Raw genomic sequence first — 26,048 nt, forward strand, 5'->3', positions numbered from 1 at the left:
AAGTACAAAGATTCAAGTACTAGCGACATAACTCTAAGAAGCGTCACCACCTGCGAGAACATATGACAATAACTAAGAGAAACGTGAGTCCAATTCACTAACCTGCTCCCTTCAGTAACAGGCTGGCGGACTTTAAAAAGCTATGTTCGCGAACAAAGAAAGGTGATCTAGAGGTGTTGTACTAACTGCAGTGAATCTAGTGTTCAACTACACGAGCTGTTTATTAATAACCTTAAGTATATTCATTCACCTGTTTATCTGCTTCCACACAGGAGCAGTCATTGGAAGGTTGACGTAGAGATGACACATGTCCAGGATGCAACATATACTCTGTTAGTTTATAGGGAAAACGTCCACAAATGCTGAGGTCACGGGGCAAAGTGAAGGTGACTGTATTTGTGGTTATTTGTGCAGTGGGTACTTTTGGACACAGTAGAAACTGGGCATTTCATCGGCTTTCTTTCTTTTTTTAAATCATTTTATTGGGGGCTTGTACAATTCTTATCACAACCCACACATAATGTACAATTCTTTATCACAAGCCATACATGCATCCATTGTGTCAAGCACATTTTGTACATTTGTTGTCATCATCATTCTCAAAACATTTGCTTTTTACTTGAGTCCTTAATATCAGCTCATTTTCCCCTTCCCTCCCCACAACCCCTCCCTCATGAACCTTTCATAATTCATTAATTATTATTTTGTCATAGCTTATACTGTCCGACATCTCCCTTCACCCACTTTTCTGTTGTCCATCCCCCATAGAGGAGTTACATGTAGATCCTTGTAATCGCTTCCCCTTTCTACCCCACCTTCCCTCCACCCTCCAGGCATCGCCACTCTCACCACTGGTCCTGAAGGGGTCATCTGTCATGGATTCCCTGTGTTTCCAGTTCCTATCTGTACCAGTGTTCATCCTCTGGTCTAGCCAGATTTGTAAGGTAGAATTGGGATCACAACAGTGGGGGTAGGAAGCATTTAAGAACGGGAGGAAAGTTATGTTTCATCATTGCTACTCTGCACCCTGACTGGCTCATCTTCTCCCCACAACCCTTCAGTAAGGGGGTGTCCAGTTGCCTACCGATGGGCTTTGAGTATCCACTCTGCACTCACCCTCATTTGCAATGATATGATTTTTTGTTTTTTGTTCATCGGCTTTCTTTACCTGCATCTTCGGCATGTGGGCACACCATTTTAAAAAGTTAAATAATTAAATGCATTGGGGCCTCAAAGAAGAAATTAAAGGGAGTATGTGAAAAGTTTTCTCTATAGCTCTAAGAAGCACACTGTATGGCAAAACAAAACAGAAAAAGCAAGATTAATAAGAGGTGAAGTTGTTTTTAACAAGTGATCCGAGGACCGTGGGGGCCAGTATATGTTTAGAAAAGTACTACAGAGTTGAGAGAGAGAGAGAGAAGAACCACATGCTTAATCCAACAAGATGGAACACTTTGTTCTAACAACCTGGCATTCTGTCCTAAGCAAATGTGGTGAACAAAGTGGATGGTGCCTAGCTATCAAAAGATACAGGATCTGGGGTCTTAAAGGCATGAAGTTAATCAAGTGGCCATCTAGCAGAGAAGCAGCAAGCCCACGTGGAAGAAGCACACTAGCTTGTGCGATCATGAGGTGTCAATGGGATTGTGTAACAGACATCAGAAGACCCAAAACAAACAAACAAACAAAAACATTTTGTTGAAAACAAGGGGGGCAGGAGCAGAGACCCCAAAACCATCTTTAGACAATGGGACATCCCCTCACAGAAGGGTCACAAGGAAAGAATAGGTCACCAGGGTGCAGTAGAGCACCGATGAAACACACAATATTCCTCTGGCTTCTTGAGGCTTCCTCACCTCCCACTATCATGATCCCTGCTGCCTTTCACTGTGGGCTAGACAAGATAAGAGATAAGAGCACACAAAAAACGGAATCCAGGAATAGGAATGGGTGGAGCAATACCAGGAGGGCAGGGGAAAGGTGGGGAGAGGAGGGAAGGAAGGGGGAACTGATTACTATCTTCAACACGTAACCACCCAAACCCCCACCCAGGGCACGAACAATAGAAACTGTGGGTGAAAGGAGACAGTGGTTGATGTGAGATATGAAAATAATAATTTATAATTTATCAAGGGGTTATAGAAGTGGGGGATGGGATAAGTCAGAGCTGATACCAAGGTCTCAATAGATAGTAAATGATTAGAAAATATTGATGGCAACATATGTACAAACATGCTTGATACAACTGATATATGGATTATTATAAGAGCTTTAAGAGCCCCTAATAAAATTATCTTTTAATTAAAAAAAAACAAACCAAAAAACAACCTGAGAATCTATCCAGGCTGGGGGTGGGGAGGGGAGTTGTCAGGGCATGCTTAAGAGTACATTCTCATTTATCAGCGTCTTTAACACTGGTTATACTTACCCTACCTTGCCACGGGAAGGGCACTGCCTTTCTCAGGAAGACAGGGGACATAAAAAGATTTGTTTTAAGTCATGGCCTTATAATGGCAGACCTTGCCTCATGTTACCTCTTTACTGTGCCTCACACTAATTGTTTATACATTGTTTTGTACACATTTTTAAATACATTGAAAAGTTTGTGGTTATCCTGCATCAGTAAATTCTTTCAGTGTCATTTACCCAATAGCATGTACTGAGTTTCACATTTTGGTAATTCTCAACAATACTTAAATCTTTTTCATTGTGCTACCTACCACACACTTAACACACTACCAAACCAAAAAAGAAAGTGCCACTGAGTTGATTCTGACTCATAGCAACTCTATAGAAGGTTTCTAAAGCTGTGTATTTTATGGGAGCAGAAAGCCTCATTTTTGTCCTGTGGAGCAGCTGATGCATTTGAACAGCTGACAATGCATTTAGCAGCCCAATGCTTACCTGACAGTGCCACCAGCGCTCCTTAGTAGGAACCAAACCCCCAAAATCAAACTCACTGCCATAGAGTGCATTATAGTGAACTAATAGGACAGGGCAGAACTGTCCCATTGGGTTTCTGAGGCTGCAAATCTTTATGGGTGTAGAAAGCCTCATCTTTCTCCAGGTAGAGGGTTATGCTTTGGGTTTCAAACTACAAGGTCAGTGGTTTGAATTTACCAGATGCTCCCCTGAAGGGAAAATACGTTCAGTTCTTTACTTTCTGGTTTGAACACAGATTTGGAATGGATTGAGTTTGACAGTGCAGGAATCACTTGGCCCGCTCGTTACTATTCTGTCACATTTGCTTTCTTTTTCTCATGTAGACATAGATAGGAACGTACACCTATTTTTTCCAAATCATTTGAACATAAATATCCTGATGCTCTATTTCTATATATCCCAGCTTCCATCACCTAAGAATAAGACATTGTCATAAACAGATGTGCCTTTCTTCAGAAGAATTTACTTCAGAGGGCAGCATTGAAGCTACAGCTTAGGGAGAGGGACATGTCTGATCAAAGCACACAGGAAGAGAGCAGAGCACATCCTGGCCCACCAAACCTTGAGAACAATGTCCCTGCTCAGAGCAGCCAATGCACAGAGAGGACCATATGGCTGGCCCCACTACAAGACACGACATCGCTCACTGACTGATAGCCCTATGGGAGACAACACTGGAGACACAGTGTGGGAATTATGCCTGATCTGACCCCACCACACTGAGGCAAAACACTAAGGGCATCCAACAGAACAGCAAGGGGAGCAGAGCAAGGAAGTCCCAAGAGAATACAAAAAATGGACTTTGGGGCCAGAGCATGGCACCCCATCAGACTCAATTGGAAAACACTCCACATCAGGACCAACAGTTCCAGTGGGGGGGGGGGTGTGTGGTCATGGGAGACGGGGAGGTGGAGGAAAGGAAGTGGTGTTAATAAACCCAGGGACAAGGTAACAACAAGTGATCCAAAATCAGTGGCAAGGAAGTTATAAGAGGCCTGGTAGGACTTGATGAAGGGCAATGTAACCAAGAGGATTTACTGAAACCCAAATAAAGGCTGAGCATGATAGTGGGACAAGAGGAAAGGAAAAGGAAATAGAGGAAAGAACCAGAAGGCAAAGGGCATGTACAGAGGTCTAAATACATGCATGTACATATGTAAATATATTGATATATGATAGGGAAGTAGATCTATGTGTATATATTTATAGGTTTAATATTAAGGTAGCAAATGGACATTGGGCCTCCACTCAAGTACTCCCTCAATGCAAAAACACATTGTTCTATTAAACTGGCATTCCATGATGCTACCACAAGCAGGTGTAAAAGCAAATGTGGTGAAGAAAGTTGATGGTGCCCAGCTATCAAAAGATATAGCAGCATCTGGGGTCTTAAAGGTTTGAAGATAAACAAGAGGCTATCTAGCTGAGAAGCAACAAAGCCCACATGTAAGAAGCACACTAGCCTATGTGATCATGAGGTGTTGAAAGGATCAGATATCAGGCATCAAAGAACAAAAACATCATATCATTGTGAATGAGGGGGGTGCAGAGTGGAGACCCAAAGCCCATCTGTAGGCAACTGTACATCTCTTACAGAAGGGTCGTGGGGAGGAGATGAGTCAGTCAGGATACAGTGTAGCAACAATGAAACATACAACTTTCCTCTAGCTCCTAAATGCTTCCTCTCGCAGACTCCCCAAACTATTATGATCCCAATTTTACCTTACAAATCCGGCTCAACTAGAGGATGTATTCTGGTACAGATAGGAACTGGAAACACAGGGAATCCAGGATGGATGATCTCTTCAGAACCAGTGGTGAGAGTGGCAATACTGGGAGGGTGGAGGGGAGGTGGGATAGAAAGGGGGAATTGATTATAGGGATCTACATATAAACCCCCCTCTTGGGGGACAGACAACAGAAAAGTGGGTGAAAGGAGACATTAGACAGTATAAGACATGACTAATGATTTATAACTTATCAAAGGTTCATGTGGGAAGAGAAAAATGAGGAGCTGATAGCAAGCACTCAAGTGGAAAGAAAATGTTTTGCGAATGATGATGGCAACAAATGTACAAATGTGCTTGACACAATGGATGTATGGATTGTGATGAGCCCTCCATAAAATGATTTAATAAAAAAAGGAACTGTCATACAGAAGCAAATACTGTTGTTGTTGTCATTAGGAGCCAGCAAGTTGGCTCTGACTTACTGCAAGCCTGCACACAACAGAATGCAACACTGCTAGGTCGGCACCACCCTTAAAGTTGTTTATGCTTGAACCCGCTGTCGCAGCCACCGTGTCAATCCATCATCACTCTTTTTCACTGACCCTCTCCTTTACTAAGAACACTGTCCTTCTCCAGGGCACCGTCCTCCTGATAATGTCCAAAGCACATGAGAGGAAGTCTTGCCAACCTCATTTCTAAAGAACATTCTGGCTAAACTTCTTCCGGGATAAATGTGTTTGTTCTTCTGGAAGTCCATGGTAAATGTTCTGTGCCAACATCCTAATTCAAGCCCGTAATTTTTTCTATAGTCTCCCAAATGCATTGTCCACCCTTCCCATTCATGTGCAGTGACAGGTAACTAGCTCTCAGAGTGCCATCTCTCTTCTAACTACACCGACAATTCATTCCACAATATCACTGACTATCGAGTCTCTACTTCACAAAAGAGGAGCCTAACTACAAGGCCAGTGTTTCTGAAATTACCAGCTGTTCTGCAGGTGAAAAATGAGGCTTTCTAGTCCTGTACAGAGTTACAGGCTCTGAAACTAACAGAGGCAGTTCTACCCTGTCCTATAGGTTGCTATGAATTGGAATCGACTCTATGGCAGTGAGTTATTCCTTTAAAAGGCGAAAAATATTTTTATTATTCTTTAGAATCCAGTTATAACTTGTAGTCACATTTTTTTTCTAGCTCTTTCCTGTTTTAAAAAAAGTTTATTTTCACAGGGAATCCAGGGTGGATGATCCCTTCAGGACCAGTGGTGAGAGTGGCAATACCGGGAGTATGGAGGGAGAGGGGGTGGAAAGGGGAACCAATTACAAGGATCTGCATATAACCTCCTCCCTGGGGGACGGACAACAGAAAAGTGGGTGAAGGGAGATGTTGGACAGTGTAAGATATGACAAAATAATAATTTATAAATTATCAAGGGTTCATGAGGGAGGGGGAGTGGGGAAGGAGAGGAAAATGAGGAGCTGATGCCAGTGGCTTAAGTGGAGAGCGATTTTGGTTTTTTTTGTTTTTTGAGCAAATGTTTTGAGAATGATGAGGGCAATGAATGTACAAATGTGCTTTACACAATTGATGTATGTATGGCTTGTGATAAGAGTTGTATGAGCCCCTAATAAAATGATTTTTTTAAAGTTTCTTTTAATCTACCACAGCCCTTTTACTTTTTTTATCATTTCTAATGACATTGTTACTATTTTTCAAAAATTCAAGTTTACAGACTTTGTATTATCCAAGACGAAAAAGAAACACTTCCACTCCAACCAAACCCAAACTACTATTCTTGATTTTCAAATATAATAGACGACCGAGTAAAACTAAGGCATACTAAAAAAAAAACCAAAAAACAAACTAAGGCATACTTTAGAATGGCTGGGTCAAGTAGTACAGAAACTATGGACACAAACATTTAAATAATTGACGTCAAAGGCTCAGAAGATTTAGGAACAGCACTAGAAGACAACATTTTACGAAGGAAGGGCTTCAAAATTGGTGGGAAAATGGCATTATCTTTTCATTCTATTTTTCTATGAACTTATTGAAGACCCTTGGATATGTAACATGGGTATCTATTCCTTGAATATATTTTATGCCTCCTCCTTGGTAAAAGAGAAGCATGATTCTAAATATTAGTTGTTATGACTTGGAGTGGGGCTTCTTATTAAGAGAGTCACTCACTGACAACGTTTCAACCTTACTAAGTCCAAAGAGCTTTATTATTTAACATCGCTTTAAATACACATCAAAGTCTTTCACCCTGTCACTTAACGCTTGGTAAAATTATTCTATAGACTAGAAAGAGAACTTCGAAATTCTTAGAAAAGCACAAAGTAATCTGAAAGAAAGGGAGAACTTGCAATAAAGGAAAGAATCACCCAGATGTTCACTAAGCTGCACCTTGTTCACGGAACACAATGATCACAGAGCTAGAGAATCCTGCGGCTGAAGACAATAGGATTTATTTGTTAGCTAGCTCAATTTTTCATATTTTAGTGACATGTCATGGGGGTTACCACCTATGTGAAAAATTCATTTCCATTTTTAAGTAGGTGATCTACTGAGTTTTGACCAGTGTTAAACAAGGGATGTTGGCAATGTTTTTGTTAACTTCTGTCTCACATTTTCTACATGAGGAAAGGAGATAAAAAAAATATGCACTACATGTGAAGTATCGTAAGAAACACTGTCAAGCCAGTTGAGTGACTGACAGCTGTTTGGAAGAATACTGTGGATGTCGGAGCCCTAGTTGCTTAGTGGTTATGAGTTGGCTTGCTAACTGCAAGGTCAGCCATTTAAAAACACCAACTGTGCTGTGGGAGACAGATGGGGCTTTTGACTCCCATGACCAGTCGCAATCTCAGAAACTCACAGGGGCAGGTTTACCCTGTCCTGTAAGATTGCTATGAGTCAGCATTGACTCGGAGGGCAGTGAGTTTGGATTTCTGGTTTGGTACATAGTATAGTATAGAGATTTTAAAAAGGGGCATGATGGGAGCACTGTCTGACCTCTAGCTTCACAAGGGAAGGAAGAATTATTAGCAACATCAACTTGCCCGAGGCTGGTTTCTCTGAAGCAGAGGTCAGGCACAGCTCCTTTCCCCAGCCTCCCCCCACCCCTTGCCCTTTTAAATCCGATTCTGACCCAGCCATCTCTCCACGGCGCTTTCTTTCTCTGTTGCATTCGCCAGTACCTTGCAGTGGCCATAACAAGCATGCAGTTTTCATGTTTATAGGGTCTGCTAATAAAGTAAATAGTCACATGAGGCAGGTCACCAGCAGGACGTGTGCTAAAACGTTAGTTCTGAGAGTGCTGTTAACTTACGTTATGTATGTGCCTGCTCTGGAACTCTCTCTGGAGTGACTGCAAACCAAGGCAGGGGCATAGTCTTTAGTTGTCAAACATTCATCCTGAGCGTTGAATGATGCTATGCATGTTGCTGCTGTTGTTTAGTGCTGCTGGCATGATTCCAGTTCCGTGACCTTCAGCACAATAGAATAAAACACTGCCTGGTTCTGCCCCATCCTCACAACTGTTGACATGTTTAAAAGCCCACTGGGGTAGACACTGTACCCATCACCATAACCGAGGGCTTCATCTTTTACGCTGACCCTCTACTTTACCTAACAGGATGTCCTTTTGCATGGTGTCCAGAGGCGAAGTCTTACTGTCTTCACTTCTAAGGAACATTCTGGCCGTCCTTATCCAAGAAACATATGCTAGTTCTTTTGGCAGTCCACAGTACAGTTTATATTCTTTGTCAACACCACAATTCAAGTACAATTCTTCCCCAGTCTTCATTTTTGTGTAGCTCTTGCATGCATATGAACTGACTGAAAACGCCATGGCTTGGTCAGTCACAACTTAGACCTCAAAGTAACAGCTTTGTTCTTTAATGTTTTAAAAAGAGTTTGGGTAGCAGACTTGCCAATATAATGATGTCTGATTCTTTGACTCCTGCTACCAAGAGGGATGATTGTGGATCAAAGTAGAATGAAATCCTGGCAACCTTAATCTTTTCTCCACTTATTATACTGCCGTTTATTTGTCCAGTTGTGAGAAACCTTGTTTTCTTCACCTTGAGGTGGAACCCATACTGAAGACTGGTCTTTAATCTTCATCAGTAAGTGCTGCATCAGACAATGTTTGCTCATTGTTACAAAAGTTTCTCAGAAAATTTTCAGAACGGAACCAGTTCTTCTTTCTCGTCTGTCTTAGTCTGGAAGCTAAGCTGAATTTGAAATACCAGTGGCACAGCAGCACAGAATAAATACAAGCTACTACAATGTAACAAACTGACATAAGAGTGGTAGCTATAAGTCATATATGGGTGTGTACATACATCTCATTAACCCTCTTTCCATTATATGTGAGAACTGTTTCCTTTGCCCTTCAAGTTCGTTTGTTTTTACTTTTCTAAAGACTGAGCAAACAGCACAGGGAGAGGAAGTATCAGGCTGAGCGTCGGCTCTGCTTACTCTTCTGAAATGCTGTTAAGCATCTGGCGTGATCAGTGAGGGAGGAAGCCTCACCCCTGGAGGGCAACTTCAGACCTAGGCGCTGCCTCAGCGCGGTCCTGTGGGTACTGGCTGGCCGTGTTCTGATCCCTTTCCCTTGGCTCTTCCTTGGAGATGTTTCTAGGTTACCCAGCTAGACTATTCAATTTCCTTCTCTCCGCATTTGGGATATGAATGCATTTTCTTGGAAGTCTCCTGACTTAACTATCTAGTTTGGTGTATGAGGTAGGACTAGAAAGAGAGTGTCAATCAGAAGCCAAGCCCGTCCAAGTCCCTCTGCTCTAGAATGTTACATTCTTTCTATAATTGTCATTACAAAAAAGAACACCTTACCACTCACTCCTTACTGGGAATGTTTTGCCTTAGTTTAAAAAGCAATTCTTTACTACTAGGTGGCTGGGTAGAATCAGTTTTATTCTAGCTCTAAGGCAAAATTTACTTAAATAAATGAATGCTAACACAAAGTATTTAGATCCTGCCACCTACTATTATAGCAAATGATGTTAGACTCACCACGTTCTGTCCCTACAATGGTGTAGTGGGTTACATGTTGGACTGATAACCTCCAGGTCAGCGGTTCAAAACCACTAGCCAATCCAAGGAAGAAAGATGAGGCTTTTTACTCTTATTAAGAGTTATAGCCTCTTTCTGACACGACTGCTGAAGACAAAGCGGGTGTATAAGCAAATGTGGTGAAGAAAGCTGATGGTGCCTGGCTTTCAAAAGATATAGCTCCTAGGTCTTAAAGGCTTGAAGATAAACAAGCAGCCATCTAGCTTGGAAGCAACAAAGTACACATGGAAAAAGCACACCAGCCTGTGTGATCACAAGCCGTCGATGTAATCAGGCATCAAACAACAAAAAATCATAATCATTGTGAATTAGGCGGGTACGGAGTAGAGACCCAAAGTCCATCTACAGGCAACTGGATATCCCCTTACAGAAGGGTCGCGGGGAGGAGATGAGCCAGTCAGGGTGCAGTATAGCAACAAATTCAACAGCAATTGCTAAGCACCTGTTATAGGCCAGCTACTAGGCATATGGCAGCAAATCAGACAAACCAATATGGGTGCATATATGAGTGGGAGACAATATAAAAATGAAGATAATTCCAGACAGTGGTAAGAGCCTTAAAGACTACAATACATGGTAAGACAGTGCCAATGTAAGGCATACTTTCTCTCGGTGGTCAGGAAAAATCTACATGTAGAAAAGTGCACGAACAAAGCTGTGGGTGGACATGAAAGAAGCTTGGTGTAAGAAACAAAATGGTTGACGAGGAATGATGGGGTGTAAGGTGTGGCAGGAACAGACAGGTACCGGCCACCCTGCTCAAGGATATTCAGGTCAGAGAAGTCGTGTGGCACTTTTGTTAGAAAGTACAATGGTAGTCAAGCAAATTCATACCCATTACTCCTCTGCACAAAGTCCAGAGGGAATGATGCCAACAGTTTTGGTAGGGACACGACGTTTTCAATGCATTTAAATAGATATTCATATACATATATCCATGTGTGCATACACGTGATACACACTTGTCATTTTTAAGCACATTACAAATGCAATTATAGTGGGACTGTGTTTAAATGCTTGCCTGCTAACCAAAAGGTCCACTAGCCAAGACAAGGAAAGCTGTGGCAGCCTGCTTCCAGACAGTTCTGTTCTGCCCTGTAGGGTCCCTATGGATCAGAATCAACTCACTGAAGCAGCAGCGGGCTGTTTTTGGGTAATTCACTTGATACATTTTGAAAATCCTTCTTTATAACTTCTTTAAGATGCCACCTATTTTACAGCATGGACACAGCACAGTTATCGCCATTCTCCTATTGGTAGATATTGCCATTTTATTTTAACGGTAAGTACCGTGCTGGAGTTACATGTGGCTCTGATTTATTTCTTGACCTGGATGTTTGGATACATGACTGACTGGCTCGTAATTATTCTTTAGACTGTACATCTGTGTTTTATGTAGTCTTTTGTACATCTGATATATCTCACAAACCAAAATAAATTATGTTCGTGTTGAAGCATTTCTGAAGAAGATAAGCCCACAGGTGGAAATGTGGATCAGAGAGTATGTATCCAAACTGTCTCTGAAAAGCCTATGCCCATTTACATTTCTAACAGCATGTCAGTGTGCCAATTTTCACAGTCACTTACATTCGATTTAAAATTCATCTGAAATCTGAAAAGGGTATTTTATACCAGTTTGACCATCACAAAGTCGGGCTTACAAGTTCATTTCAGTACTAGTCACAATCGCAAGAATATGGAAACAACCAAAGTGCCCATCAGCGGAAGAATGGATAATCAAACTTTGGGACCTACACCAATAGAATACTCACACATTGCTAAAGAACTGATGCAACACCTCCAGATGTGGATGGACTCTTTGGAGGACGTTACACTGACTGAAGCTAGCCAAACACAAAAGGACAAATATTGGACAAGATCGCGTTTTCATACCAAAAGAAGCAGACTCTGATGGCTAGCACGGTGGGGGGGAAGGAATTTAAGGGGAAATAATCGGCTAGTGGGTAGACAGGCGTTAACTTGGGCGAAGGGAAAGTAATGCTCCACAAGAGGGAGAAGGGAAAGGGAAGGGGATGAAGACGGGTAGGACAAGCAGTTTGATAAGTTGCTTAATTAAAAAACGATGGCATGTAAAGATCCTCCGCCTCACTCTTATGCAAAGTTTAAAAAGGGGGGTGGGGGGAATCTTATGCTTATTTTATTTGCAATTGTTTGTTAGCATTATACCGGTTAGTGGTATTACATTAGAGAAACTGATTTCGAGAAATACCATTTCTTCCTCCTCTTTTGAAAGTTCTTAGCTGGAATTTATAGTTAACTCATTAACATTTTATAAGGTGACTGTTAAGACTCAAACATCACTATTTCATATATCTTCACATTTTATGTCTGGAAAATTTAAACTAAAAACAGGATTTACAAACAGACATCACACCCTTAGAGGAAATAACAGAAACAATTAGTAATCTCTCTATGCTCTCTTCATAGAGATTTCAAAATAAATCTAAGGTTATGCATAGGATGTGGGTTTTTCTCTGGGAGTAGTATTACAGAAGGTTTGTGGTATTAGAGGGGTCATGACACAATACAGGTTGCTTAGTCTCAAATGCAAGTGTAAAGCTTACAATTAAACGTTTTCTGTTGTATCCATAGATGACAAATACAACAAACAGATGTTGCCACACACAGACATAGCCGAGCTCTCTGCTGTAAAAGCCAGACACGGTCCTGGACCATCATCATTTTTTTTAAGGCAATTAAAAGAAAAAAGTAGTCTCCAGACTGTTTTAAAGGGTAAATGACACTTTTCTTTAAGACTATGTTATGAAACTATATTCAACAGTCACAGAGGCAACCATGATAACTTGCACCATGGGTACAAGTTTGGGGGTTGTATTTTGATATTTTTCAATTAGTATATTCAAGCAAACAGTCTAAAACAAAGTGCAACTGCATTTGAAACTTGAGAAGCCTAGATCTCAATGAGTTAAGCCAGCAATCGCCACAATTAACCCCAACATAACATTTTTGAAACATCTAGCAACCGCTAAGCTTTTCTTTAGAAAACCCTGACTGACTTGTTCTCTGCCCTAAAAAGACGAATCAGAACAGTAAATGTGGTAAGTGGTGGCCTTTCCATGACTGCAAGGTGACTCATTTGAAACATCTAAAAGCAAAGCATATGCATATGTGCGATCGACAAAGATTTTTTTAAGTGTTTCCTGTAATTTAAAGTCATGGGCACTAAGGTTTGAAAATCCTTTGTTTTATAGTAACTAGGAGAGAAAACAAGTACATTCACAACAACTGAAAAATTAATGTCCGTCGAAAAGCATGTTGGGGGGAAAAGTAATCAACTGTTTTTGGTAATACTAACTTTGATTTAATCCCATTTCATGGTATGAGCAATACACCCACACATGTAAACAAAGCACTTCAGAAGTTTGGGGAAAAATGGAATTGGGAGATAATGGGATTTGTCCTGGAATGTGTGAAGTCCATAAAGGGGGTATTTCTTACTGTTGGTGTCGCCTTGAGCCACTGAGTAAATCTCAACTTACTGTGACCTCGTGTATTACAGACAAGAATTTGCGTAGGGTTTTCTGGGTTGTAACCTTTATAGAAGCAGGTGTTGGACCTTTCTTCAATGGAGTCAGTAGGTATTTTGTCCGTTTACCAGTTCAATAAAAAAATGGCTTGCCACCCAGGGACCTTGATGTTTTTCCTATGCTGTTCAGTGCCATCCAATCAGTTCCGACTTACAGAGATCCAACGTATATCAGAACAAAGCATTGCCTGGTCCTGCACCTTCATTGTAACTGTTGCTGTTTGAGCCTACTGTAATAGCCACTGTGTCAATCGATTTAGTTAAGAGTCTTCCTCCTTTTTAATCATTGTCCCTTAATCGGGCACCCATAAGCTTTTAAGACCCGTTACTAACTCACCCAAGTAGGACTCAGAATATCCTCTGTGCACTACGTTATGGCAGTCAACAGTCGTGCTCCCTCGAGACTGTGCACCTGCGTCCCCACTCCCAGCACCTCGTTCCCTCAGGATGTTCAACTGTAGCTGAGAAGTTTCCATAACTGTGCCCGCTGTATACTAGATTGAAGAATAACTTGCAGGATAAATACATATGTAGAAACATCAAGTCCATTTATATATGTGGGTACAGTCCCATTCTTCTTCTCACACTGGTCCAGCATATGTGCCCGTGTACGTGTTCATCCACTCACGGACTTTGGGGGTTACATCCTAACATTTACCTTTGCTGCCTTTCACGCTTATATCCCTCCTAGCACCTGCATCATTCTTTACTGGCCTCCCGCCTGCTGTACGCTCACTCGCCCAAGTCAACATGGTTAACCTCTACCTAATGCTCTGCCCTCCCACCCTAGCGGGAAGGTTGCTTTTTGCTGAAATCCTCTGCTTGACTTTTAATCATAGTGGTTTCATGCAATGCTTGTCATCTCGTGGCTTCTTTCACTCAGTTAGAGCCCTCTAGGGTCATTCATGCTGAGGTATTTTGCAGATTCATCATTATTCTTCGGTGCTGAACAGAATTCCACTGTGCAGATGTACCACTTTGTTTATCCATTCTTCTACGGAGGGTCATTTAGATGGATTCCTTTTGCTATTGCGAAGTCTTTGGTGAATATGGTTGTGTCTACACTATCGTATGAGTCTTAATCCTGTAGTGTGCATACCTAATAGTGGGATTGCGAGATCATATGGTATTTCTGTTTCCAACCTTTTAAGGAGGCTCCATTTTGTTTTCCACAGCAGCTGTACCACTCTACGAACCCATACTCAGCTGTGCAGAGTTCCAATCGCTCTGTGCTTTCTGCAGCACTTTTGCTATTAATGAGATGATGGAATGAGAGCTCACTGCTGTTCTCGTTTGCCCTCTAAAATGGCTAAGGATTGCCAACATTTCTTTGTGTGTTTCTTGGCCTCTAGAACATCTCCCTTGGTAAAGTGTCTCTTTAAATCCCATGCGTAATTTCTTAATTTGATTTGTCTTTCTTATTGAGGTGTGAGAGATTTTTGAAATTTTAGAGACTGGTCTTTTGCCCAGTAAGCCATTGCCAATCCACCACCCCTCCCCACAGCACCACACACCTATCTTATGGGTTTTTCTCATTTTACTCTTCTGGTGAAGTGTTGTGATACATTAGTGCCTCATTTTTATAAGGCCTTAGGTTTCTACTATGTCTTCTGCTGTTTGTGGTTTTAGTCTGCTTCCCATTGTTTTTAGTCTCTTTCCATTGAGATCAACGCTGGTCACTGTTTTGCATGTATGTCCTCAATCATATCGAGGAATTTCCCTTCTATTCCCTGAGATATACTGAGCATCTCCTTCCCTTTGGTTTTCGTCCAGGTCTTTGCATATTTCATTTTAATATTTTACTTTGTCTTCTCAAGTAACTCTTTGAAAATTTTTTGTTAAGCTTTTACCTCATTCTTTCTTCTATTTGCTGTAACTACTCTATCTTCAAGTCCAGTCCATTCTAAAAGAAACATCCAAATTATATCCATTTTGGTATTTTCTTTCTTATATTTTAAAGAACCTTTTGCTTCTCATGTTTAATATCCTTGACGCCATCCCATAACTCATTTGATCTTTAGTCATTAGTGTTCAATGCACCAAATCTATTCACGAGATGATCTCTAAATTCAAGTGGGTTATACTTTAAAGGCTCTTGTAGGCTTGTTTCCATTTTCTTCAGCTTCAACTTGAACTTGCGTATGCACACACGATTGGTCATTCCACACCTGCCCCTAGCTTACTTGTAATTGAGATTCAGCTTCTCCATCCAAGATACATCACATTTAGTTGTGGTGTTTCCAGGGGCCCCTGTTGCACAATTCGTTTGTGACTGACTGCTAATCTAAAGGTTGTTAGTTCAAACTCATTCAGTGGCTTTATGTAAGCCTTCCTTATGAACCGCGTTCTGTAAAAATTACAGCCAAGAAAAGCTTACAGAGCTGTTCTACTCTGTAATCCATGGGATGAGTCGGAAGTGAACTCAATGACAACGGGTGTGAGGTCAGGTTTGGCCATGTCTCCCAGGATCCTCTTGGCTGTGACTATTCTCCAGGGCTGACTTGCTTTCTGTGGCATTGATACCATAGCTCTCGTGTTTTCTCAGAGGGTTGTGAGTTACACGGAGCAAAGACTGGAGAGGCACAGTGCCATTTTATGAGGGGGTGCCGCCCCCAAAACTGGAATTGTGCTGGGCGGCGTGGAGTTTTCATAGTACCTATTTTTCCCTGCTAGGCAAGCACCAAGCAACTCGCTCTAAGATAGTGCACCCAGTGGCATTGCCTGGAAGGTTCTCTCTGGTCACAGTGAATTTTTTTTGTAAAAGTAATTTTTGCTCGTACCTTGTTTTTAGTGATGGCTGATTTAAGAAAACAGCATGCAGCTGTGAAATTTTGTTTCCTGCTCAGGAAAAATGATGCAGAAATTGTTGTGATGTTGAACAGAGTTTACAAGGACAGTGCTATGGGAAACACAAGTCTACGAGTGGTTTTCTCATTTCAAAAAAGTTTAAACGTTGATCGATGACAAACCTTGTTCTGGATGTCCGTCAGCTTCCCAAATGGATGAAAATGTTGACTCGTAGTGCATTTGGAGCTCATTCCACCAGATCAGACTGTTAATCAAGCTTTCTATTTAGAGCAGCGGTTCTCAACCTGTGGGTCATGACCCCTTGGGGGGGGTGTGTCAAACGACTCTTTCACAGGGGTCACCCAATTCAAAAAAGTAGCAGAATTACAGTTATGAAGTAGCAACAAAAATAATTTCATGGTTGGGGCATCACCACAGCATGGGGAACTACATTAAAGGGTTGAAACATTAGGAAGGTTGAGAACCACTGCTTTAGAGGTTCTGAAAATACAGCAACAGTGTGAGACAAAAAAAGGGCCTGATTTGGGGCAGATGGGGAACCAGTTTTGCCACCACGATAATGCATCTGCTCATGCAGCCTGAGATCGCAGTGTCAGTTTTTTAGAAAAAATCAGCACGTCTCTTTTACCCCATACACCTTATAACTGACCTCACTTCATGTAACTTCTTTTGGTTTCTGCAAATGCTGAAGGACACGAAAGGACAGCAATTTGACTACTTGAGAGGTGAAGAAAAAAACAAGGGAGGTGCTGTCAGCCATCCAAACAGATGAGTTGGAAAAATATTTCCAAGAATGGAATTAGAGACTTGACAAATGTATTAAGTGTAATAGAAAGTACTCTGAAGGTGATAAGGTTGTTTTGTTAAAAAAATATAAATACATAGCTTCAAAAGAAAAAATTCTGGGGTTTTTTGGGTACTCCCTCATCTATACTAGTACCAAGAATATATGCTTTTACTTTTAAGAAATGTAGTAAAAAAAAAAAAAGATCTTCAAACAGCATTTCATAATCCTTAACTGAATAGAGCAGGTTGAGTGAAATAATCTTTACATCTAACTTTTTGTTTTTGAGAATTAGTATTAAGAATGGATAAACTGATAGTTTATTTTATAAATTTTTAAATGCCCCAAAGTTTGAAGAAGTTCTTAAGAAAAATTTAAAGTTAATTTAAATTAATATTAAAAATTTTTAAATATTTAAGAAAATTGGTTTTCAAGGAGGAAAAAAAATCTTCTCCAAATTGTTTGTTCACAAGACTTGCCGTATAAATTTCTACTTTGCTGTGAAACTATTAAGAAATTGGAAACTGAATAGTACAAATTGATTAGTTTTATGATCAACTCCCATTGCTTAATGATGTCCTGTTAATTTTACATCACTTTAGAATATAGTCTTTTAGAGTTAGCCGGTAGTGGTTTCACCATTTCCTTTCCTTGTCTGTCAAAACTGCATACTGATGTGAGCACACTGATTTAAGCCTGGTCCCCCATTTTAAGTCAGAACAGAAATTCGAGTGGGTGGCTGTCAAGCCAAGAGTGGTTGGGGTGCTGCCCATCTGAGGCATCCCTAGAGGTTACCTGCTGGGCAAGCTAACCAAAGTGGGTGTCACTGTTACCGGGTACCAGGAAGGGAACAAAAGGGAGGGTTTGGGTAGAACCACAGTTTTAAATGAAAAACTTTTTATGTACCACAAAGTGCCATTAATCTTATATGATGGGCTCAGACTACAGAAACTTTAAGTCAATATATTTATCTTTCAAATAATAAAAATTCAAGCTCAATTCCAGGGTAAGTATCCAGAGGCTTGAGTTCAATTCTCACCTAGTTTCTGCAACTAAATGAACAAAAACTAACTCTTCTGAGTTTTGTTTCACAAGAGCAGGACAAGAGAGACAATTCTATAAGTAGTAACATAAACATAAGCTCACCAACAAATAAATATCATTTGGATCAAGAGAAGGTAGAAAACTCCAAGTAGAGAAGGAGAAAACTATTTTTAACCACCATTTCCCAACACTTGAAATCTTATGGATTCTTAAATTCAATGAAGTCTTAATGGCAGGTTAAATGTCATGTAACCACTCCTCCGCTCAAAACCTCCCAAGGATTTTCCATCTCCCTCTCAGGAAAGACCTTATCGAGTCTGCCCAATAGCCTCTGGGATCCTTTCTTCTCCAGTTCACTCCTCCTGCACTCTGCTCCCGTGACTCGACTCAGATAGGCTCTCTGCCTCGCACACAAGTCGCCCAGGAAATCTGCACAGCTCACTGGCTTCCAGTGTCCGCTTAAAGATTCTCTTCTTATGAGCCTTTCCTGACCACATTATTTAAAGTCGCTACAGTGCCCCACTTTCACGATCACCACCCTCCTCCTCCTCCTCACACATTTTCCTCCATTGCACTCGTCATTTGCTCTATCTCACATGACTAATTTATTCTGTTGATTTAACTTCTCCCTCTAGTGTGAGGTTCAACGAGGAAGGAAATTCTTGTGTTTTATTCATTAATCCATCTAAAGTGTTTAAATGGCACATAGTAGCTAATTCATAAATATCTGTTGAATTAAAATTGATGGCCTATTAAATTAACAACTTCATCAGTTCTTCATGTCTGGGTTAAAGTCAAATACATAATTCAGGAAATAAACTATCAAACACGTATTCTTTCAGTTAATAAATATGTTTCTGACTGTCTCTAGTATGCTGATCCATGGACAAAGTCAAAACACGGTCCTTGCTTTGTAAGCTTCTGCTGCAAACAATGCACAAAAGGGACGAGGGAATTTTAAATGACTGAAAGTAGTGTGAGATGAGATGATGGCACAGGGTTGGGAGGAGCAGAGACAAAACAAACTCATCTCGGCTGGCATAATCTAGGAAGGCTGAGCACGACAGGTAAAACACAATCTGTCCTTTGAAAAGGAAAGCAAGATTGAAAAAGGTGGGTAAAAAAACGGTGAAATGAGATGACACATTGAGGGATTCTTAACTAATTTACTATGGCGCAAGTGAAAAGGAAAAGGTAGAGGATGAAGATAGAAAGGTAGGTGAGAAAGAAAGCAGCAGGGAAATAGTACTGACCAGCCTGCTGTCACTGAGCTAATTTGAACCAACAGCAGAACTGGCCCCCAGGCTCCAGGGCAGGCATCGGTACAGGAGACTGTCATCTCTTTCTTCTGCTAAGTGGCTCGTAGGTTTGACTTCTCAACCTTTCCCGGTTAGCAATCAAGCACGTTAGCCACTAACATCAGGGAACCTAGTACTAACGTTAGGTGTGTACTAAACAGAGTTAGAGTAGGCATTAAAAAGTAGTAATAAAACAATCACAACACTGCATTCTAATACTGCAAAGAAAGATGTTTTTAAGGACTGTGGTAGTTACATAGCTTCATGTCAATTGAAGATATATAAAAGTGTAGGGTCCATAGAGGCACAGACATAGGTATGTACATATGTAAATACTGTATAAACTTGAAATATAAGCCACCCCAAATATCAGCCAGTTTTACTACAAAAACTGCATTAAAAATGTGCTGAAAAACTCAGCTTATACATGAGTATATAACTGATAAAAAACAGAGGTATCGACCTATATACTTATGTATATGGCAATACATTGAGGAAGTGGACAGACTTTGGGCCTCTGCTCAAGCCCTCCCTCAACGCAAGAACACTTTGTTCTAACAACCTGGGGTTCTGGGATGCTCACCCTCCCGACACAATTGCTGAAGACATAATGGGTGCAATAAGCAAATGTGATGAAGAGAGCTGATGATGCCAGGCTATCAAAAGTGAGTTAGTTTATTGTGCCAACCTGGCCAATAAACACATGTGGGGTTAATTAAAGGGCTGAGAGATAAATGGCTTGGTGAGCCTCACTTTTGAATTCTAGGGTCTCTTTGCTTTGTGATGGTCGGACCAGGGTGCAGCTGCCTTAGCCAGTTTCCTGCTTCATCTGGCAAGCTCACTTCCTTAAAGACATTCCTGGGAAGAAGCCACATGGACCTACCCCGATGCAACCCTGGGTGCTGGAGCAGCCATGTGGGAGATCCCTGCCAGCACTGAGATGCTTATACATTCACTGACTTGGCTTTCCTCCTACAGTCAGCATCATAGTGTCTGTTTTGTGAGATGGAGGAAGACTTTGTGGACTAGTGTTGGACATATGGTTTAATGTTGGACTTGTGGGCTTGGGAAGCACTGGGTTGGGATGTTTTCTTGATGTGCATTTACTCTTTATATAAAACTCTCTCTTATACATGAATTTCTGTGAATTTGTTTCTCTAAAGTACCCAGACTAACACAAAAAGACATAGTGTCTGGGGTCTTTAAAGGTTAAACAAGAGGTCATCTAACAGAGAAGCAACAAACCCAAATGGAAGAAACACTCCAGCCTGTGTGACCACGGGGTGTCAACAGGATCAGGAAACAGGCACCAGAAGACCCAAAACAAACAAACAAAAAAAACATATTGTTGAGAACAAGGGGGTTACAGCAGAGACCCCAAACCCATCTGTAGACAATGGGGCATCCCCTCGCAGAAGGGTCACAAGTTAGGAATGAGCCAACCAGGGCACAGTATAACACTGATGAAAAAAACAATATTCCTCTGGTTTCTTGAGGCTTCCTCACCACTCCACTATCGTGACCCCAGTCCTGCCTTTCGGTTCTGGCTAGACTGTAGCATATACACTGGTACAGGTAAGAGCTCACGACACAGAATTCAGGTCAGATAAACCCCTCAGAAACAGAAATGGGAGTAGCAATACCAGGAAAGCAGGGGAAGGGTAGGGGGGGAAGGAGGGATGGAAGGGGAAACAGAACGCAATGACTAACATGTAACACCTCTCCCCAGGGGGATGAACAACAGAAACCATGGGGGAAGGGAGAAAGCGGGCAGTATAAGATATGAAAATAATAATTTATAAATTATCAAGGGGTCACAAGGGCAGGGGGGAGGCAGGGAAAAATGAGAGTTGATACCAAGGGTTCAAATAGAAAGTAAATGTTTAGAACATAATGATGGCAACATATGTACAAATGTGCTGATGCAACTGACGTATAGACTGTTACAAGAGCTGTAAGAGCCTCCAATAAGATGATCTTTAAATAAATAAAAGTGTAGGGTGGTATTCAAGCCGTTAATAAGGTCACAGCCTGGTGGCGCCTCCTTGTGGGCGTGGCCTTCTCATAAGGAGGGCTATGGGAACCGCCCCTCCCTCTCTGCCTGCACCTTCTGGCTGGCTGACTCTGCACCCACCACCTGTGATGCTCCTGCCTTCTGCACCTGTGTCTGTGACTGTGTGAGTCCGAAGAGGGATTTACGGACCAGTACCAGAGTTCTGGACCGGAGTTGGTCTGGGCTGGGATGTTTTCTTGATATAGAATTACTTCTTGATATACGCTCTTTTTTTCTGCTCTTTCTTACATATATGAGCACCACTGGATTTGTTTATCTAGTCAACCTGGCCTGACACACAGATGTTTTTAATCCTGGAAAGAATTTAATTCCGAGTAAGTTCTCATACAAACAAAATCTCTTTGCAATTTTCTGTGTTAGTTTCCTAACTTATAAATGGAGCTATCAACAATACCTATTGCCGTAAGTTTGTTGTGAGGAATATGCAAATATACTTAAGTGGCTTAGAATGCTGCTCGATGTGTACTGAGTGTTCGATAACATTAGCCAACATTACAGTTATTAGTATTCGATTTGAAGGATCGAGTTGTGAACATTAAGCCATCTCTATCCCCAAAGTGAAGACAATGAAAAGAAAGGCTCAGTGCAGAGAGAGAAGCTCGCTCGAGCTGTGGCGCTGAGTCGCCTGTGACTCGTGGCGATCCCCTGGGCAAGAGAGCAAAATGCTGCCTGGTCCTCTGCCACTTTCGTGAGCGTTGACATGATTACAGCCATTGTTACAGCCACTGTGCATGCTGAGCGCCTTCTAACCAATGGATAAGTTTTTCATTAGCTAGTTTTTGTAAGCACACTATCCGGACTTTCCTCCTAATTCAACTTAGTCTAGAATCTCTGCTGAAACCTATCTACCATGGGTGAGGCCTGCTGATCTTTGACATACTGGTGACATAGCTTCCAGCACCATGGCAACACACAAATCGCCACAATGTAACATAATGACAGGTGAGTGGTGGTACAATAGAGCTCAAAGACACCTGTGGGAGTATGGAAATGAAAGATAATGGATTGTTTCCATAACTTTTTTAGTCCCCCCGTGGATTTAAATCAAAACAATGCCTAACCTAAATCTACATAGAGTTTTTGGAATAGAATAAATTCATTATCTTAGGTTGGTAAAACACTCACCCACTCCCTGCCAGAGACTCAAGGTGACGCTATAAGATAGGATAAAAACCGCCCCTGTGGCTATCTGTACAGGAGTCAAAAGCCTCGTCTTTCTCCGGTGGGGCAGCTGGTGGTTTCAAACTGCTGACCTTTTGGGTAGCAATCCAAAGCATGACCCACTAACACCATTTATAAGGAGATCGAAATATTTTTATTATGCTCAATTTCATTGCAAAATAAAGCAGCATAAAGTGACAAGATTAGTATGAAACATAATTTGAAGATTTAATCTGAAGAGATTTTCTTTTCTTTTTATGTTATTTGTCTATTTTTAAATCTGAAGAGATTTTCAACACAGGATCTTTCACTGAGTAGAGTTCTCCCCCTAGTGGAACTTGAAAATAAGCATATTTTCACTGCAAGAATAAAATAGACTTTATTATTCTTATAACTGAAAAAGACATACCAGGTTTAAGCAAAAGAATTGTTCAAGGATCTTGGTCTGCATTTAATGAATAAAAACCAAACCACTCAGGTATCCACTAAATGTATTAATAAAAATTACCCAGTGAATTCTTCTATGTCCTGAAGTAAAAGCAAAAGGTCAAGGGGCCTGGAAAAACAGCATGTCAGGAAGAAACAGCAGCATGAAGAACAGTACAAGAAATTCAAGGAATCGGAAAGTTTCAAGCACAGAAAAAATACAGGAGATGGTATGTAGCAGAGTGTGTGTGTGTGTGGGGGGGGGGATAGAAGGCTGGAAAGTAATGAGAGAAATGAAGCTGAAAAGTGCAGGGCTGGGCCACAGTGAAAGCCTGTCTATGTGATTTGGTAAATAAAAGTAGGGAAAACACTCCAAGCTCTTATGGTTTAGAATGGTAACTGGTAGCTCAGGGAAGGAGCGGAGACTGGGCAAAGGAAACTGAGCGGAAGAATATTGCTGCATAGTTCAGGGGATAGTGAACGAAAATGTGAGGAGAATACAAATGAACAAGGATTTTTTAAAGTTTCTGAATGGCTACAATCATCTTTTAATTTTAGACTTAAGACTTCTCCCTTTAAAAAGAACTAAAGAAAGACTTGGTTTTAAATTATATGATTTACCAAGAATGATATGAAGGCAAACCTAAGGGATTAAGTGACCAAATAGAAGGTTAGAGACCCTATAAATTGGTTTAAGCACTTTGGGAAATAATGTAGTATTTTCTAGTGAACATGAAAATGTCCATACTTGGCCTCCCTCCACTCAAGCACTCCCTCCAAGCAAGAATACTTTCTTCTATTAAATTGGCATTCTATGATGCTTACCTTCCAGACACAACCACTGCAGACAAAGCAGGTGAATAAGCAAAATGTGGTGAAGAAAGCTGATGGTGCCCGGATATAAAAAAATATAACGTCTGGGGTCTTGAAGGCAAACAAGTGGCCATGTAGCTCAGAAGCAACAAAAGCCCCCAAGGAAGAAGCACACCAGCCTGTGTGATCACGAGGTGTTGAAGGGATGAGGTATCAGGCATTATCAGAACAAAAAAATCTTACCATAGTGAATGAGGTGGGGAGTGCAGAGTGGAGACCCAAAGCCCATGTGTAGGCCACTGGACATCCCCTTGCAGAGGGGTCTCGGGGAGGAGACGAGCCAGTCAGGGTGCGATGTAGCAATGAAGAAAAATACTATTTTCCTCTAGTGCCTACATGTTTCCTCTCCCCCCACTGTCATGAACCAAATTCTCCCTTGCAAGTCTGGCTAGACCAGAGTATGTACACTGGTACAGATAGGAACTGGAAACACAAGGAATCAAGGACAGATGATCCCTTCAGGACCAGTGGTGAGAGTGGTGATACTGGGAGGGCAGAGAGAGGGTGGGGTAGAAAGGGGGAACTGATTACAGGGATCTACATATAACCTCCTCCTTGTGGGACGGACAACAGAAAAGTGGGTGAAGGGAGACGTCAGGCAGTGTAAGATATGTCAAAATAATAATAATTTATAAATTATCAAGGGTTCATGAGGGAGTGGGGAGCGGGGACCTGATGCCAGGGGCTTAAGTGGAGAGCAAATGTTTTGGAATGATGAGGGCAATGAATGTACAAATGTGCTTTGCACAATTGATGTATGTATGGATTGTGATAACAGTTGTATGAGCCCCTAATAAAATGATTTAAAAAAAAAGAAAATGTCCATAACTTTATATATTCTTGCCCTATGCCAAGGGGTAAAAAATAAAAGTGGAATTCCTACAAGGTTGAACAATGTCATAAGAGATAACACCAATCAAGATGTGATTTTTTTTAAAAAGGAAAACATTTTGTATAGAATGTGTATGATTTCTATTCATCTGAAACAAAAAAATGACAAGTCATAGTGGGTCAAGGTAGCTGCAAAACAGCACTACTAAATGAGAAAACTACACATCTATAAGGAAAAGACAATCTGATAGAACAAATTGAACAGAAGAGTTAAACAGGTGGCTTCACAAAGCAGGAAATGCAAATGAACAACCTCATCAGTGATTAAGTAAACGGAAATTAAGACCTTGATGAAGTATCACTACATACCCACCAAACTGGCAAAATTTTCAAATCTGATAGCACCCAGTGTTGGGGTGGATGTGGAACATTCATACATACGAGTTGAGAGTTTAAACTGGCACAAGCACTTTGGAAAATACGGAGCTGAAGATCTGCATGGCCTGTGACCAAGCAATCCCACACAGTGGTGTGCGTGCTGGAGACGTCTATCAATCCACCCGTGGCCAGAACATCACAGCACCGTTCAGAGTAGCCCCGCCCTGGAAAATTCCAGATACATCATGATATAGTCAAACGACAGAGGATTGCACAACGATAAAATGGTGACTCTTAGAAAAAGGCAGAAGAGAGGTGAAAGAAACTATTCAACATGTTTGTATAAAATCCGGAAATATGAAAAATAAAACTGTATGTCTCAAACATGCATACGAAGATGAGACAATTATAAGAAAAACAACAAAGCGATTCGTACAAACGCCAGGGGAAGGGAGCAGAGTACAAGTGGGTAGTCAAGTCTACTGAAGACTCTAGTTCTGGACAGTCAACAGATGGGTAATGTTTTCATAAACATCATACGGTACTACTGTTTAATGGACTTCTCTGGGGCTTTTTTAGGTGAAAAAAGTACTGGTCAGAGGAAACGCTCGAGACAAATTGAGATTCACTGCTGGAAAGGTGGCTACAAAGTCACTTAAGTAAGAACCTATACTCAGGCAGTTATTTCAAAAGTCCAAACCTGAATTCTCTAAGAATACAAACATTTGGAACTGATGAAGATGACTGGGACAGCAAAGCTAGAGGGGCTCTCCAGTGAGAGTGTTAAGAAAGCCAGAGGAGGAGAGAATTCAGTCACAGCGCAGGCCCTATCTCAGTCAGGATGAACGCTCAACGAAGACCACGGATCGGCGATTGCAATGCTAGTGGTCAATTTATTGAAAGTCAATGGCTGTTAACATATTCCTGTAGAGAGTAAACATCCAAGCATTTTCTTTTCTAATTTTCAAAAATTGTGTGGCACATTAAATTTCATTAAAAAAAAAAACAAAAACAAAGCAGGCCAATATTTCA

General features: G+C 41.2%; 1 protein-coding gene across 4 annotated transcripts in view; it reads right to left on the minus strand.

Moving 5' to 3' along the window:
- EVI5 (ecotropic viral integration site 5) overlaps window positions 1-26,048 on the minus strand; it is a 213,406-nt gene that overhangs the window by 44,023 nt on the left and 143,335 nt on the right. The window lies entirely within an intron of this gene.

This window comes from Tenrec ecaudatus, chromosome 1 (genome assembly GCF_050624435.1).
Source record: "Tenrec ecaudatus isolate mTenEca1 chromosome 1, mTenEca1.hap1, whole genome shotgun sequence".
NCBI lineage: Eukaryota > Metazoa > Chordata > Mammalia > Afrosoricida > Tenrecidae > Tenrec > Tenrec ecaudatus.